Raw genomic sequence first — 18343 nt, 5'->3', positions numbered from 1 at the left:
TCTATTGAAGCAGAAGGGACATTAAGGGAAAAAAGCTTAGGAAGTGAATTAGATTTTTCGTACCCGGAGTAGGAGCTATTCAGATAGCAGAAAAATCCTATGAAGTCACTCATCAGGCAGCAGTGCAGCGAACACTGAAGACAACTCTTCTTTCAGGTGAGAGGATGGTCCAGGACAGCTCTGTGACTGCAGATGACTGCGTGTCATATTCCAGATATCAGAACTATCGAATAACTAATGTTCAAGGGTTTAGAGCCCAGAATGAACATTCTAGAGTACAAACTGCCTTTGACTCAACATTATCAAAAACCAGAATTTTAAAGTGTCATCACATGTTGAATGTACACCAGGGCCACACGATATAGTGATGTTTGCTTATGCCAGAGGCTTTCTGTGGGTATGAGACATTCCCGACACCAGTCACCACTGAAAGGCCAAGTCAGAGATTAGACACATATTTAAGGTAGAAAAGCCACAACTGGTATAAAAATAAAACAAGAAGACTGGTAGTAAACAAAGTTCAACAGAGTACAGTTGGCCCTTGAAGAACAGCATTGAACTGCGTGGGTCCACTTATACGCGGATATTTTTCAATGGTAAATACCACACGGTTGGTGGTTGGTTGAATCTGCAGATGCTGAGGAACTGAGGATACGGAAAACTGACTATAAATTATACATGGATTAACCTCCGTGTTGTTCAAAGATCAACTGTAATTGCAACTAAAGCAGCTCTTTTTTTTTTTTTTAATCAGTCATCAATTTTATACACATCAGTGTATACATGTCAATCCCAATCGCCCAATTCAGCACACCACCATCCCCACCCCACAGCGGTTTTCCCCCCTTGGTGTCCATACGTTTGTTCTCTACATCTGTGTCTCAACTTCTGCCCTGCAAACCGGTTCATCTGTACCATTTTTCTAGGTTCCACATACATGCGTTAATATACAATATTTGTTTTTCTCTTTCTGACTTACTTCACTCTGTATGACAGTCTCTAGATCCATCCACGTCTCAACAAATGACTCAATTTCATTCCTTTTTATGGCTGAGTAATATTCCATTGTATATATATGTACCACAACTTCTTGTTCAAAGATCAACTGTAATTGCAACTAAAGCAGCTCTACTAGTAGATAGGTCTGAAAGGACCAAATACCCTTTGGTAGACAGGGATGTCTGAAACTATAAACACTTGTTGGAGAGCATTTCAGTAAAAGGCAACCTCAAGGTAAAAGTGTCAAGTTGGCAAAAGGCCACTGACAGTGACAATAGCTTTTGAGGAGAAGAATGACACGACATCAACGGTTTTCTTTGGAGGATTAATCTAGTGGTAGTCAGCACAGTGAATTGAAAGAGGATGGGCAGGGGTGGATTCAGGTTCTGTGCATCTGAAGTTAATACCAGCTTAAAGAGGGTCTGGGCCCTCTTTAAGAAAAAGAATACAGACTTAAGAATACAAAATTGCTAGGGCCAGTCCCAGAGACCTTGAACGGGCCCATGCCTGCAAGGAGGCCTGAAGGTTAAGCTTCCTTACCTTCACAATAAGCTACCTCAGGGGTGACAGCTAAAGCCACTAATGCCGTCACCCCCATCTATCCAGCACCCACACTAGAAACCTGGGAGTCATCTGTGATCCTTCCTGTTATTTTCTCTTCAGTCACCAAGCCATGCCCATTTTATTTCTTGAATGTTTCTCAAATTCATTTCCTTCTTAATTTTTCCTGCCAATACCTTGGATCTAGCCATCACCACCTCTTACCTACTCCATTGCAAATAGCCTCCTAACCAGTACCCTGTTTCCACTTCTGTTTACCTCCCAGAAATCTATCCTTCACCCAACCACCCAGAATACATCTATCTATCTAAAAGGTAGATCTACAATTTCACAGTTCTGCTGAGTACCCTTCAGTAAGGCCTCCTCAGAAGAAAGCCCAAGCCTCCTTAGCATGACAAGCAAAGCCTCATGACCTGCATCTCTCCACCCGCAGCAAAACTTCTCACAGTATCAACACCTTATGGCCTATATAGTTCCTTGCAAACACCTTGAAAGTTTTCATTTCCAAGCTTTTGGTTCCTCGCTGATCTCTTAGCTTGGAATCACCTCCCTTTCTCCTCATCCCTCCGTCTTTCTTTACCTTTCTTAACCAGGCTCACCTTCTCCTGGAGGCCTTCATCAATACCCAGCCCTCCACACCAACAAACCAGTCAGGTGCCCTCTGTAATCTCACATGAGAGCTCCACCAGGTACTCAGCACACTATGTTCAAAGGACTTGTTTATAACCTGGCTTTCCTTCTCCTCTCCAGCTGGTGATCTTCTTGGAGGTAGGAGACATGTCTAGTTAATTTTTAGCAGAATGTAGGTCCCTGGCACTTAGCAGAATGTAGGGCCTCACTACATTTTTTGAAATGAATGAACTAATTAATGACTAAATCAACCACTATATGAGCCATTCTCTGTGACAGAGTACAGAGAGACAAGAGAGTAGAGAACTTAGTGCTGGGCTATGCCCAAGATTGTAGGTGGAAGAGAGAAAGGAAGGCAATTAGGCATAGGCTAGTGGGAATAATCAATCAGAAAAGGAGGAGGATCAACAGGAATTTTGGGGTCATCTTCTTTCTACTTATCATTAAGTGTCTACAGTGAATGCATATTACTTTTTAAATTAGAAAAAGGAGTTTATTAGAGTACAGGCTAAGCTGCTTAACAAAAAAAGACCCCCAAATAGAATGATTAAAATAGAGTATAAGTTTATTTCTCTCTCATGTAAAGATCCAGAGGTGATCTGTCCCAGGCTGGTGGAGAAGTACTGCTGTCCTCAACATGCCAACCCTGCCAACTTGACCACCAATTTCCAAGGCTGCTTTTCTAAGGAAGAGTGAGAACAAAACAGGAAAGACAGGACAGTTAGCTCGCAGAGAAGCAGGAATTTGCCCCCAGCTTATGGCCAAATACCCACATCCAGCTGCAAAAAAAGACTGAGAATTGTAGTCTCTAGTTGGGCACCCATATGCCCAGCTAAAACTCGGGAGAGTTTTATTCATTAAAAGGAAGAACAGGAAAGGAATACCAGGGACAGCTAGCGTTCTGATGTAATGTTCTGTTCTGTTTGTTTTCTGTAAAAGAGAGAGAAAAAGAATGTTTTAGGAAAGTATTGTAGTAGAAACGGAAGGAGAAGCCAGATTTCAAGGGATTAAGAGTTTTAGGTAGTGGAAAAATGAAGATAAAAAGTGCAGATCATTTATTCAAGTTTAACAGTAAATGGAAGAAGAGAAATAGGGTGATGACTTAGAAAGAATTACAGAGTCAAACCAGGTTTTGTTTCTGTTTTGTTTTTCTTGAAGGAGGAATACCTGTGCTTGTTTGAAGATGTCAGTGGAAAGAAAGATCAAAAATGCTGGAGAACGCCTAAAACTAGTGATTTAAGCCTTGGTAAATCAGAAATCTGCTGCTGAAATTGAAGGAAGGATGACAGGACCGTACAGAGTACCTTGATATTGAAGTGGGGAGGAAGGTGGATTGGGAAGTTGACACTTCCCACCAGCTCTCCAGGGTCTCCTGCTCTAGAGCCCCAAGCTCCAAAGTTTCCTGTCCCTAATCCTACCCAAACACACCTCCCCCCAACATATTACCTGTGACCCATTCCTCCTCATTTTCTACTTTGCAAAGTCAATGAATCAGCTAGACAAGAGTATCAACAAAGGCTTCAAGGGACACTCCGCCTACTGTTCACTTCTTGAATTCATTTATTTATACATTCTTAATTTCATACATAAATATCACCTTCTACATTCCTAGGGATATGAGGCAACAAGACAAAATCATTGCCTTCATGGAGTTTAACTTTGAGGACGTGTACATTTCAACAATAACCTTCTGAAGACAATGCTCAGCCTCCGCAGCCCCACCCAGTTACTTTAAGAGTGAAATTTCAGGGAGGGTATGAGATGGAGCAACAGTATGACAGATGCCTCTCCAGTCACACTGAATACACACCAGTCCCTTGGTAGCTGGAAGAATACAGATCTAGGTAATAAATCCATGGAATGCATACATGGAAAACAGAGATAACAAAACCTGTCCATCTTGAAGACATGTTAACAAGGTAACCTAGCCTCTAGGTAGGACCTTACGTGGCCATAAAGGGCCAATGGTTTTCCCACCTTGATTTTCTGCCAGCAGCATATGCTTCCCTCCCTCTATTCTTCTCATCACATTCCTGCCCCACTGTTTGCTTTTCATTTTCTCCATGCTCTCCTGCCTATGATCACCTTCTGATTTGTGTTTCAGCTCTATAAACCACTTCTAATCTCTGCCAAGCAGTAGAGGGTACAGGTGAAGAACACAGACTCTTAAGTGAAAAGGCTTGAGTTAGATTCTCAGTCCTTGAGCAATTAACATCTCTCAGCCTCAGCTTTCTCATCTGCAAATGGAGATAATAATACCTACCTTGTGGCCTGCTTCTGAGAATTAAAGGGGATGTCCCTGTAAAGTCTTCACAAAATGTCAGCACCTGATGATCACAAATAAAGGTTACTTATTATTATGTGACAATGCGACCAGATAAAGCAGCAGATGTCAGCCCAAAGCCTGACCAGTTCAGGCTATTGGCTGAAGTTTAAAAAAAAAGTAATAAAAGAGCATTAAATACCGGGATGAATTACACATCCCTTCTGGAATAGCCTTCTACTATGTAGACCTAGAATGAACCAGGGGCCGGAAGAACAGTCCGGTTTAAACAGCAGTCAGCCTTGCTAGGGCCTCTGGGGTTGGCCTTAATAATAGTAATAGGAAATGCTGAGTCATCCTGCCCCTGGAGTGGGGTGGGGACTGAAATCCTCTGTGGCAGGCCTCCCAGCAGAACCTTCCAGGGCCTACGTCCACTCTGATCTCCTGACCCACTTGCAGCTGACCTTTTCTTTGTCTCAGCCCTATTTATGCTCTCATCTCTCACCCACTGATCCAACTGGTTATTTTCCTTCCGTAGGCACAAGCCTCCCGACCTCAGTTCTTGAGCCACAGCCAAATGGGCAGGTGCTCTTACCTAGGGATTTCCACCTGCTAATTAGGGGAGGCCCTGAGCAGAGAAAGGTGCTAACTTTCCTCCTGGGAACATGGCTCAGGTTCTTCCTTTAAAAGAGTTAAATGAGAGGAAGGAGGAAGCAAGTTTAAAAACCTGCTCATAGTGGAAATGGATGAAAGTGAAGGAAAGGGAAAAAGTTCGATGTGTTTTGCAGAAGACAGATGAGTGCAACTACTTTATTAATTTCCTAATTCTATCTGTGCAGTCTGAGGGTGCTGCCAGACTTACAAAGGTGCCTTGCCATCTCCTGTTAAAAATTCTCCCCATAGGGCTTCCCTGGTGGCGCAGTGGTTGAGAGTCTGCCTGCCAATGCAGGGGACACGGGTTCGAGCCCTGGTCTGGGAAGATCCCACGTGCCGCGGAGCGACTAGGCCCGTGAGCCACAATTGCTGAGCCTGCGCGTCTGGAGCCTGTGCTCTGCAATGGGAGGGGCCGCGATAGTGAGAGGCCCGCGCACCGCGATGAAGAGTGGCCCCCACTTGCCGCAACTGGAGAAAGCCCTCGCACAGAAATGAAGACCCAACACAGCCATAAATAAAAATAAAAAAATAAAATAAAAAATTTTTAAAAAAATTAAAAAAAAAAAAAAAATTCTCCCCATAATAAGTATCAGTTTTGCTAACTAACTGACCCTTGCTTTATGTGGTAGGCCTGTGAGATGAATGGTTGGTTTGGGTTTTCAGGCTGCAAAGCTCTGCGACAGACTGCAGATGCCCAGAGTTAGAGAGCTGGTCAGCACTCTATAAAAGAAGCCACACGGGAAATGAATTTCAGCATCTTCACTTACCGGAGAACTGTACTGGCAAAAACGCTTGCCTTTGAAGTCCTGAGTGTATGGCTGCCAGCCCCATGTCCCCTTCTAGGCCCTCACTTCCTATTTCCTCGCTTGTGAAATGCGGGGTGGTTAGAAGTCTCAACACACGAGGTCTGTGCGGCCACCAACGCCTCCATTCTCCCTAGTGCGTCTCTTGCAACCCTGACCACAGCCCCTGCAAGTGACAGCACGGGGGGAGTGGCTGGCAGGTCCGAAGAGCAGCAACCACCAACTCTGCCACTTCCTTCCCTCTCGGGTTCCAATCTCTGATAACTGTCCACTGCCCCCTGCCCCCCCCACCTGGCTGTGACTTCTTTCTCCATGCTGATCACCAAGGGTGGCTGAGTGCTTCCCACCTGGCCGCTCCACGCATGACCCTCCGAAAGGGCCGCTGAAGAGGATGCCTTCCCTGCAGAGAGAGAGAGGGTGCCGCTCTCGACAGGGGACGTGCACCCCACTCTGCTCTCTGCCTCACAGAGGCCACTCTGTCGGCCAACGCTTTAAAAGACTCGCCATCGGCCCACTAAGTCCTAAAAGCTCCGACTTCAACGTTTCTGCCAAAGATCAAGTCCTCAATTTCATTCTTATTCACATTTGTCTGCAGGCTGCTTTTTTTTCGGGCCCTGGGTCTGTGTGTTCATATTAATTCTTTTGGTGGTACGTGAAATGAACCGACACGAATTCTCTTATTTAGTTTGATTTTTCTTTTTTTTTTTTTTCGGACTGCTTGTGGGATGTTAGTTCTCCGACCAGGGATCGAACCCAGGCCCTCGGCAGTAAAAGCACAGAGGCCTAACCACTGGACTGCCAGGGAATTCCTTTATTTAGTTTGATTTTTGTTGTGAATTATTACTGAGAAATGGGACAGAATCACGGAAGGAGAAATACTTTTTAACTGTTAAGGATTATACAAATGATCATTTTTATTCACATTTTCTGATTATAAAACTACTATATAATCATTTTACAAGATATGACAAGCCCAGGAAAGTTTAAATCACCAAGATAAAAAAGCACAATAATCTCAACACGCCACAGTAATAACTGTCCACAGTTTGATATATTTCCTTCCAATCTCTTATACCTACAATTTTTAGTGGGAATAGGAGGCCTGTTTTTATTAAAAGCACTCTTCAGCCAAGAACGGGCGCTGTGCTAGGAGAGTGACATATATATTTGCTTGCATTTCCAGCAACTTGGAAAGATAGGTGTTGCTGAAATTGTGGAAACTGAGCCCCAGGAAGATGAATTAGTTCAAAGCCACATGTCTTACTCCCAGAGCAAAATTTTCTAAGACGTAGACTCCAACCTGAAGCCTTTTAGTCAGTTTTATGGAGAGAATGAAATGATGAGAGAGGAATGTGGGAAGATTGATGCTATTCTTTTTTTTTTTTTTTTTTTAATTTTTTGGCTGCACCACATGGCATGTGGGATCTTAGCTCCCCGACCAGGGATCGAACCCACCCCCCCCACCGCCCCCCCATTGGAAGCACAGAGTCTTAACCACTGGACCACCAGGTTGATACTATTCTTAGAGACTGCACAGTCAGATCTATCCAGTTTATTATGAAATCTGACCTACTGAAAGAAATTTCTTCATCTATATATAGTCATTTAAAAAAGAGATTTATTTCTTTTTGAATCCAAAACATCACTGCTTGTCACTGTAAGCTGACTAGAAAGAAGTGGAGAGATACCTCTGAAATTGCAAAGCAGCTCAGCTGGAAGTGTGTACACTAAAGGAATAAAGAGAGTAAATCTTCAGCAGTTTGGGCCGCAGTCAACACAGCACGGGCCTGGGCAATATCTTGGCTGCCAGGGACTGCCAGCTGCAGATAAAGTCACGGCAGTGGGGTCCCAGGCTATTGGCCAGACATGAATAATGACAGTGAGGACAGAAATGTAGTTGGAGTTCTGCTAAAAACATCTGGGCTCAGATAAAAATATATATTTAGTAGTTCCTGTGCTAGCCCACTACCAGCTTTGGGGCATTAAATAAAGTACAAATAAGACATGGCTTCCTTCATGTGCAGCAGCATGGATGGACCTAGAGATTATCTTATTAAGTGAAGTGAGTCAGAGAAAGACAAATATCATATGGTACCACTAATATGTGGAACCTAAAAAAATGATTTAAATGAACTTATTTACAAAACAGAAATAGACTCACAGACATAGAAAACAAACTTATGGTTACCAGAGGGGATAGCTGGGTTGCGGGCAGGGCCGGGGATAAATTAGGAGTTTGGGATTAACATATATACACTATTATATATAAAACAGATGCACAATAAGAACCTACTCTATGGCGCAGGAGACTATACTCAATATCTTATAAAATCCTATAATGGAAAAGAATCTGAAAAAGAATATCTATCTATCTATATATAAAAAACAGAATCACTTTGCTGTACGCATGAAACTAACACAACATTTTAAATTAACTATACTTCAATTTTTAAATGTTTTTATTCTTTTATTTTTTGGTTTTTTTAAAAATTGGAATATAGCTGATTTACAATGCTGTGTTAGTTTCAGGTGTACAGCAAAGTGAATCAGTTATACATATACATATATCTACTCTTTTTTAGATTCTTTTCCCATATAGGCCATTACAGAGTATTGAGTAGAGTTCCCTGTGCTATACAGGAGGTCCTTATTATACTTCAATTTTTTTAAAAAGGATTAAAAAAAAAAAAGAAGAAATGGCTTCTTTGCCCACAGGAGTTTCATTCATTCAACAAATATTTACTGAGCACTTACTATATGCAAAACACTGTATATGCTGTTTGGATACATCAGTGAACAAAACAAATATAGATCCCTGCCCTGTGGAACTGATGGTTCAGTAGGAAAAGATAGACAACAGACAGTAAACATAATTGAGGCAAGTTGTGCAAATTCCACAGCTTTCCATGGTTTGGGCATGAAGAGCAAGACTTACTGGCGAAGCTCACAAGTGAAAGGTCAACAAAAAGACGCTCATGGTCCCTCAATCTGCTATTCACATGAAATCAATTTGTTTTCAATGTTAGGGTTTGCTTTCCCTCTTTCATTTTATTTTATTATTATTTTTAAAGTTAGTACGACTTTCCATTGTTCAATATATTTAGAGAAGTGTCACCTCCATCTCCGTCTTCTCAGGCCCTTTTTCCTGCCCCTTCTAGGAAACCATTTTTACTAATTTTTGGCTTAACACTCCGAGACTTTAATTTGGGGCAAAAATAAGCAAACATTCTTATTTCTCCTCCTTTCTTACATAAAAGATAGTGTTCTATACCTATCTTTCATCTATCTATCTAATCTGTGGTTCCAAATCTTGCTTTTAGGGAGCATTTCTTCTCATTCCTTTTCTTTTTTAACAGCTGCTCTGTTTTTTATGTAACAAGTCCCCTACTGATGGATATTTGGATTGTTTATAATCTTTTGCTACTATAAATAATGTCAGAATGAATAACTCCCTGCACAGAGTCATGAATTTATCGAGATTCCTAAAAGTAGAACTGCTAAGTCAACAGGCAAATGGCATAGGTAGCTTTATTAGTTAATTCCAAATTACTCTCTCTAGAGGCTGGACCATTTTGCACTCCCAACAATTAGGACAGCACCTGCTTCTCCACAGCCTCAATCACAGAGGGTACTATCAAACTTTTTGAGTTTTGCCAATCAGATAGGTGAGCATTCGTATTTTAAAATACTTATTAATTCAATTTCCTCTTAATATAAGCAAGACTGAGTAGCTTTTTAGCTATGTAAAGACCATTTTCTTTTCTTTCTTCTTCTTCTTTGAAGAGCCTATTCCTATCTTTAGTCCACTGTGCCTCTTTTTCAGGGCTTTCCTGAGTATTCTTGCTTGGAATCAACTTTTCTGAGTCCAGAAAAAAAAATAAATGGCCACTTTTAACACAATCACAATAAATGTACGTATTAGTTTGGGAAGAACTGGTGTCTTCCTGATGCTGTGCTGTCTAATCCAAGAACGTGGCATGTCTCCCTATTTGTTCAACTCTACTTTCGTGCTTCACCAGAGTGCTCTGAAATTTTCCTCCTAGTTGTTTTGCACATTTCTTTGTACTCATCTGGCAAAACCACAACAGGATGCAGCCGAACTGAACGTGGCTGACTGGTCTTACTTTACATTTATTACCACAAACCTCAAGTGTTGCCTTCATGCTCCTAGGCAGTCATACTGTCCTTCAGTCTCCGGCTCTCCCAGACAGCTATTCATACCCTCTCCTCTCTCCTCCCACATCCTCATTCAGCTGATTGACTTGTTTTCTACCTCACCGAGAAAACAACACAAAACAAAAACTCGGAAGAAATCAGAAGAGAACTTATGCAGCTTTTCCATAGGATAATAATGCCAGCCTCCCGAATTCAAATCTATCCACCCACCCTCCCTCTGGGAAAAAAAAAAAAAAAAGGTACAGATTAATAAAAAGAGAGAGAGAGAGAGAAGCTTGCACCTTCAGAATACCTAGGAGGCAGAATAATGCGGAATGCAATTTAGATGTAAATGGGAAAGTAGAAATCCGGAGCAGCAGTCACTCAGAGTTTCCCCAGAACATCAGACTTGTGAGAATTAACGTGGAAGAGAGAGCAGCGGGTTCTCAGGGATAGCAGAACCTAAATAACATCAGCTGGGGTTCCCCACCAGCAGGAGAGTTGGGGGGGATCAGATCTAAGACTGTGAGCTGGTTCACTCTCCTCCACTGGGCTCACCAGGGAAGGGCTGACCTTACCCAAGTGTGTGTGCTCCGTCTTGACCACTGCAAGTAGACTGGAGGATGCCTGGTCATGGCAGGGTCACAGCAAGAACGAGGGCTCCCTCATCACTCCATGAGAGTGCAGGGGATGTGTGAGGGCTTAGTTTCCATGGCCGAGGCCTCTTTTAAATTCAGCTGAGGGGGTTGAAGTCCTAGAGAATTGACAGTCACACTGGGAAAACAAGACAAACACCAAGCAATTAATAACCAAGACAGAATGATACAGCTTATGTTTACGCACTGATAAATCTGCTAAATCATTCAGTAGAGACAATTCAGGAATAGTACAGTATATAATAAGGTGCTAAACATAGGGTACATACAAAAGATGCTTGAGAATGGACAGATGTCCTGAGCTGGTCATGGATATCTTGATGAGAAGTGGTGGCCTCAAGCTAGATTTTGATCTCTGGCATAAAGACTGTTAAGGTGGCTTTTGTCAAATGGACCTAAAAATGAACAAGATGGAGGGTGTATATTGGTGACCATAATGTAGCTGATGGACACGTTTCCAAAGAAGGTCTCAATTTAGCCAGCAGAGGGCAAGAGAACACAGAAACCATTCCAGGATTTATGATCTTAGAAATGTTTGGAATTGAAGGACTGTATAGGTGTCTTTGCAAAAGCAAACAACAAAAACAATCACAAATGTGGCTCTTTTGAAACAAATATATTTTAAAACTGCATGTCTAAAGCAGAGACTTATTACTGTTGATGCTGCAACAAATTTACTCTTTTATAAAACGTCAGACTTTCTTTAAATGATGCATGCATTTCTTTATAAATCCTTAACTGCTTGACAAAAATATGAGAATATATCTGAATACGTGACCTAACATTTTAAGAAACACTTTCATTTGAAGATCCCATAAAAATGATACAGTCTCTAAAAACTTTAATAAGCCTACATAGCAGTGATTAATTTGATAAGTCTCAGAAATAGATTTATCTGAAGAACATGATGCTATTGTAAATACAGCATGTTTGTTAAAACGGGCTAACAAATGTCAAAACGTTTAATGGGTATTTATTAAAAACAAACATGTTTAATCTACCAGGTAAGTAAGAGTGGAGGTGGGAGGAGTGAGAGGAAGAGCTCCCCTTTCCAGCGGATAGACGGCAAGAGCAGGCTTAGACCTCAGCAAAATCCTGAGGCCATTGGCCATGTGTCTGCTCTCTCCAGGGTCCATCAGCTCTCCTCGTGTTGCAAAAACTATACTTAGTATTCAAATGAAGCTTCAAGCCCACAGATTCCAGACCCAGTTAGAGAAATTGCAGCAAAGTTCCTCCAGGTGTTTAAAATGTGCCATCCACTTAATTTGGGGATGGTAGGAGAGTATAAAATCCCCTGGGTTGGAAGTCTAGAAACCAGGCTTCTGGCTCTAAGGTGGAGATTATCTGGGTAAACCACTGAACCTCTCTGATCCATAGTATTTTTCATCTACAAAAGAAAGGTGTGAGGCCAGGTGACCTCAAAGATCCCAACTAACTCACAGATCCAAAGATTCTGTTCATTTTGTCCCCATCTTACATTTCCCCATCTCAGTTAACACTTGAGCTAATAAGAGTGTAAGACACTAGTCTCTGCACAAGCAAATATGTAATTTAAGAAAGGACTCTTGAAGACCCTGAGAAAATTAATCTCTACCAATAGAATTTCAGACCTGAAAGCAGGATATAAGGAAATTCATTTTATTTTATTTTATATGCTGGGTGGAGGATTTTGGTGCCTTTCAAACCGCGTTTTTAGAGGCCAGCTTCAGCTTGGATATACAGGCTGTTTTTACACATCCCTGAATCTTACTGAACCATTATCCTTAGGGCTCTTAGGTCGCTGAGCAATCAAAGTAGCAACTAAGAGAATGAATAGAAGGTAGGACAGCCAGCTCTAATACTCCTGTAGGCTGTGGTGTGAGGACGCATGATCTCCTACCCGGACATTAGACCATCTGTAGTGGCTGCAATGTATTCGGCTCTAATTAACAGAATAGTCAACCACAGAAGCTTAACCCATAAGGAACAAGAAATTCAGAGCTAGCTCTTCCAGGGTGGTCAGCAGCTCAGTGGTTTCATCCAGAGAATTAACACCTGATGGTCACCAGATGCCTGCCAGGTTCGAGGCAGCCCAGCCTCACATACCAGCTCTATAAGTAGAGAGGGATGAGTGGGCAAATTTAACTTTCTTCTCCTGCATCTCTTGTTCTTATCAGGGAGGAAAATCTCTCCCCCCACCTCACCCCCTGACTCCCTCTTATATTTCATTGGCCAGAACTAGATCACAGTTATTTTTCACAGTTCTAGAGGCTGGGAAGTCCAAGATCAAGGTACCAAATGAATGCAAAATCCTCAACAAAATACTAGCAAACCAAATCCAACAGCATTATATAAGGATCATATACCATGATCAAGTGGGATTTATCACTAGGATGCAATGATGAGTCAACAATCACAAATCAATAAAAGTGATATACCACATTAACAGAATAAAGGAGAAAAATCATGTGATCATCTCAATTAATGCAGAAAAAGCATTTGTTTTTTTCTTTTTTTAGATTTTTATTTTATATTGGAGTATAGTTGATTTACAGTGTTGTGTGAAAGCATATGTTTTACAAAGGCACTAATCCCATTCACGAGGGCTGTGCCTTCATAACCTAATTATCTCCCACTGACCCTATTCCAAATACCATCACACTGGGGACTGGGGCTTCAACATATGAATTTGGGGGGAAACAAACATTCAGCGCCTACCAAAGGAGTTTTAACATATTTTGTTTTCCGCTCTATTGCTTAGCTTATTGGGTTTCTCTTGCACTTCGGCTGAAAGTAGTCTCTGCGTTGAATAAGCAGCCAGATTATTCCCAGGGAAGTGATTGGGAAAATTTCCTCGGGAAGACTTTCTTGGCAGACAAACAAAATGCATCCTGTATGTTTCTGCAGCAGCCCGACAGAGAGCAGCACTGCACTGCTCACTCCCTCCTGGGGACGGAACTGTACCAACTGTCAAATTAATTTCTTTCTTCTTTCTTGAAATGCACAACGCAGTTCATTCTTGGCTTCTATCTATTCAAGAGTTTAGAGCCAGCACCTTAGACAAAGGGACTTTAATTGCATGCTGATAAAATGTCAAAGCTATTGTGCATAAGGTAACTGTGCATTTTTTAAAAAAAAAACAATGCCTTCAGGATTACAAGAGAGATTTGCCCCTGTGAGTGAAATCTCATTTATAACTCATCAAAAAGTCTTCAACCTATGAGCAAATTCTCCACTGTAAGCCATTAGACTGTATCTTTCTACCTTTCAAATTGCACGGTAATACAGTACACTAAAATGAGTAGTCGGCAAATTTGGTTAACCTATTTTTAACTGTGAAAGCCTTAATGATGAATAACGGTCATTGTTTGGGAAAGTTGCTTATTTCACAGAACACAGCTGCTGTGCCTCATGTTAAACCATGAGGAGTACACCAGAAGGTCACCTTCTCTAACCATCTTTCTTTAAAAAGAAACACCCAAAGACAACAAGGCCGTGGCTTGACTTTCAAGGTTATCCAATGAGATAAAGATGTGCTCTAGGTTAAGTCAGAGATACTCAACCAAAGCACGGTACCACTACTGGTACCCAGACAATTGCTAACACTTAAAATACAGAATCATCTCCCCAAAGGGAAGTTTTTGTTTCTATTGGGGTAAGACGCTTTCTTTGAAGGAGTGATTAATGAGAGGCAAGATATAAAAGGTCTAACGCATTTGTCACTATCCTTAGTATTTAAGCGATAAGGCAAAAATGTGTATATATACATATACATACATACATATACATAAAAGTAGATATTTCTATTTGAGGTGATAAAGTGCCCTTCAGTCACCTAGCTTACTTTTCAGTCGAACTGACTCTTCTTGATTTCAACAAAAGAGTTCATATACATCTCAGTTCTAAAAAACCTATTCAACAAGTCTGAAGTTACAAAACAAAAAAACACAAATACCCCAGCATTCTCATTATCAAATCACAAGCCTTTTAGCTACTGGAGTTCTTTCATTTGCAGCTTGCAGCTCTTGAAAACCTCTAATTCCTCTGTTACACTCTCCAGGGTACGCAGACATTGCCTCATTATTTTGGTTAATGGTGATTGCAAATGAACCCTTAGGTCACATAAGTATGCTCACCACTGCTTTAAAGAAACCCTGTGGCATGTCCTCGTATAGCTAATGATGCTTCCTACTCACACGTGTGTGTTCCTAAGCTTGTCAGGGGCTGTAGCTGAGCAACTAGAAGCTAAGTTGTCACTGCCAATGCAAGATAAATGTTCAAATAAACTTCTTTATTGAAGTTTAGCATACTTGCAGAAAATTACAAAAATACTGAACACAGGTCAATGAAAAATTACTATCACAGGACTTCCCTGGAGGTCCAGTGGTTAAGACTCTGTGCTTCCCATGCAAGGGGCACGGATTCAACCCCTGGTCAGGGAACTAAGATCCCACATGCCATATGGAATGGCCAGAAAAAAAAAATTACTATCAGGAGGAGGGATAAATTAGGAGTTTGGGATTAACATATACACACTACTATATATAAAATAGATAACCAACAAGGACCTACTGTATAGCACAGGGAACTATACTCAATATTATGTAATAACCTATAAGGGAAAAGAATCTGAAAAAGAATATATATATATATATATATATCTGAATCACTTTGCTATACACCTGAAATTAACACGGCATTGTAAATCAACTATACTTCAATAAAAAAATTTTTAAATAAGTTCCCCAGCAACTAACAAAAAAAGAAGAATTACTCTCAAGGAAATTGATCAGAGAGAACTTTCGTGAAGGAGCTGGCAGCCTACAGTGAAATGCTTTACAGGAGGAGAGAGAGGCCAGTGAAGGGACTGCCATGAGACCAAAGTAAGACTGCTTGACACTCGTCCCCCAGAGACTGAAGAATACGGCAATTGGTACTTGATTCTCACCTGCGGGGATGTAAGGTGAGGGACTGGCTAGAGCTGCCAGAGCAAGAAAAGAGACATGCAGTGGAAGCAACATTCCCACGAACGGTGGGCAAGGGTGCTTGTTTCCCATGGGCCAACTTGACATCACAGAGGGCCACCATGCTGTAATCATCTTCCTAAGACCCCAAAGGAACGCCAGTTGGGACATGAGGATGTCAACAAAAAATTAATCAATAGTCAATCTAAAAAAGAAATGGAAAATTTTATTCGAGCCGACCTGAGGATTATAACCTAGAAGGTGGTCTCTCAGAGAGCTCGGATAACTGTTCTGAAGAGGTAAGAGGGGAGGTCGGTATAAATGTGACTTAGGTGAAGGGGGTACATGCAACCAAGCATATATCTCGGTAGAAGGTCACTGCTACTCAGGAGGAACAGACATCTTAGTTAATGTCTTAGTGCTTTTCTAAGTACAGGAAGATGCAAGAATCCAGATTCATGAAAAATTTCTCCTGAAAATATCTCACTACCTGAGGGCCAGTTCTGTCAGTTTTCCTAAAGCACAAAGTGTCTGAATTCTTGGGCAGGATTTTGGGTGACATGGAGAAGACTTTTAATTCAAGAGAGTGGCTAATGGTAGGTGACATCAAGTTCTCCCTGGAACTTCAAAGCAGGAAGATGAAAATGACAGCTTGGATACCTTAACCATCCTAAGAGTAGACAAAAGTATTTATTGAGTATAGTCTAGTCTAGGATTTCTCCACAAGATTCCTGAGCAGAAATAATCTGCCTCACTGATTATCATTTATCTACCTGGCCCCGTCACAACACACCTGGAGTCAAGGATTTCATTCCAGGGGCCTCACCTTTAGAGGCAAGTGGCCTCAAAGTAATATAAGAATTGTAAACAGGAGAGGGAGAAGATTCCAAGCCCTGATGCATGAGCAAGTGGAAGGAACCTGGGATGTTGAGCCTGTAAGAGACTTAAGGGATGCATTTTGAGAGCTGTGGCCTGTCTCACAGTGGCAGTCATATGTGTGATTCCAGATGGCACGCCAGCCACTGTGAGTGTTAGAGGGTGGCGAGTTTTGTCTTAAGAACCTTTGTGTCAAATTGACCCCAAGTTATCTTTTAGGAGAGATGGTTATCCTCAGACCTAACGCGCGAGGCCATTCCCTTCTGGTGAGCTCCGTCTCCCTTGAAATGTCCAGTGTCAAGGAGAGAATAATTCTTCAGACATGGAACTAGAACTCAAAGGTGGGCTGAGAAGCAGGCAAGGATGGAATTGCATATCTTAGGTCTTGTTCTCCTAGGTCTGCATCTCAAGAAAGAAAAACATTCAGAATCGACTCCTGGGGAAGAATGGGAGGGATTCTGGCTTCTAATCCATAGTGAGGTTGGCCAGAATGGAAGAAAGAAATATTAGCAAATCTAAGCAGGTCAAATAGAATTTGATTTACTGATTTCAAGTTACTTTCAAGGCCCCCGAATTCCCATATTCCCTGTTGATATTACCAATTCAGAATTCCAAAGGAATATAGGGGTTTCTGGTCCCATGGCTCCTTGGTCTTTGGGGGTGAATGGTGGACAGTAGCAGAGCAGAGGCCCTGGAGTGTCAGAGAGAACCGTATGTTTTTCTCATCTGCCACTCAACCAACTTCAAGATGTCGCTATTGAGACCTGTGGGAAACAATTTTGAAATATAAGAATGCAAGACCAAAACTCTTTGGCAAGTAATATCTTAAATCTCATCTAAGAACTCCTGCCTCCCACTTCTTGTCCTTGTTTTTCATAGCATCTGTAGCATATTACAAGAACTGGCATGAAAAATAAACTACTTTTATGCCCTTTAGAAGAATCATTTCAAAACCTGTGTGGTAGATTGATGTCAGTGATTTTATATGGACGATCCACCATCATCCACCTCGTCTTTTGCTGCAAGGGTGACCCACCACTATTATCACAGGATCCTTGAGCTGTTTTATTTTAGTAATTTGTAGTGGTGATGAGTTTAAACTGATCCACTCAACACTCTCCTAATGAACACATATAGCAAGGCAGCCAGCTAAGCTTAGAAGTATAAGCAATCCACGGAGGGGAGCAAATACCCATGGATAAAGAAACAATCATTATAAAGAATATTTATTGAATGGTTGGTATGTGCCAGGCCCCGTTCTACTATTTTATTCACGCGTATAATCTCATTTCATCATCACAGTAGTCTAATGAGATAAGAGCTATCATTATCCCTCCTTGCTATGGATGAGGAACGCAAGGTACAGAGACAAGTGACTATTCCAAAGCCAAACAACTTGTAAGGGCTGCCGTCTGGATGCTGCCCAGCCAGGCCTGTTATTTTGTATTCATTTGCACAGTAACATAATAATTCAGTGCTCCCGGTAACAGCACTTTCTGGACACAACCAATCTGCTCCAATATATGCAATTCTAAAATTTCCCCAAATACCTACATCTTCTGCCAAGCATTCAGCCTTTTGAAAACAGAGTAACAGAGCCAGGCGAGTCTGACTTAATGAAAATCTTGAGAATGAGTTCAAGGTTTCTCATTAATATTTCTGAGCATGAGCTGATCTGTTTGACATCTTAAAATGACACTTGAAAGTGTGTGTTAAGAGCGAGTCCGTTATGCTGTTTTTCTCTTTAAGACAAATGAAAAGTCCAGATATGTCAGTTGTGTACTGTCATTAAGTTCACTATTC

General features: G+C 41.5%; 1 protein-coding gene and 1 long non-coding RNA gene across 7 annotated transcripts in view; both read right to left on the bottom strand.

Moving 5' to 3' along the window:
* Positions 1 to 2737: 2737 nt before the first annotated feature.
* Positions 2738 to 10632, bottom strand: LOC309632525. Its single transcript, XR_014246942.1, has 4 exons — positions 4656 to 10632; positions 4454 to 4517; positions 3075 to 3120; positions 2738 to 2872 (listed from the first exon to the last, which is right to left on the bottom strand). It is a non-coding gene; the product is annotated as an uncharacterized lncRNA (long non-coding RNA).
* An 11-nt stretch (positions 10633 to 10643) lies between these two features.
* Positions 10644 to 18343, bottom strand: part of ZNF277 (zinc finger protein 277) — a 165357-nt gene continuing 157657 nt past the window's right edge. For 4 of the 6 annotated variants that reach the window (XR_014246918.1, XR_014246919.1, XR_014246921.1 and 1 more), the window contains 3 exons: positions 17140 to 17304; positions 10991 to 11116; positions 10644 to 10839 (listed from right to left, as the gene is read on the bottom strand). The gene's annotated coding sequence lies outside the window, so the exon portion shown is untranslated. The remainder of the gene's footprint in view (positions 10840 to 10990; positions 11117 to 17139; positions 17305 to 18343) is intronic. The other 2 variants (XR_014246920.1, XR_014246922.1) reach the window with 1 other exon arrangement.

The sequence above is a fragment of the Balaenoptera borealis genome (genome assembly GCF_965194805.1).
Source record: "Balaenoptera borealis genome assembly, chromosome: 7".
Lineage (NCBI taxonomy): Eukaryota > Metazoa > Chordata > Mammalia > Artiodactyla > Balaenopteridae > Balaenoptera > Balaenoptera borealis.
The sequence above is the reverse complement of the archived record's forward strand: the minus strand, read 5'-3'. Positions and strand labels throughout refer to the sequence as shown.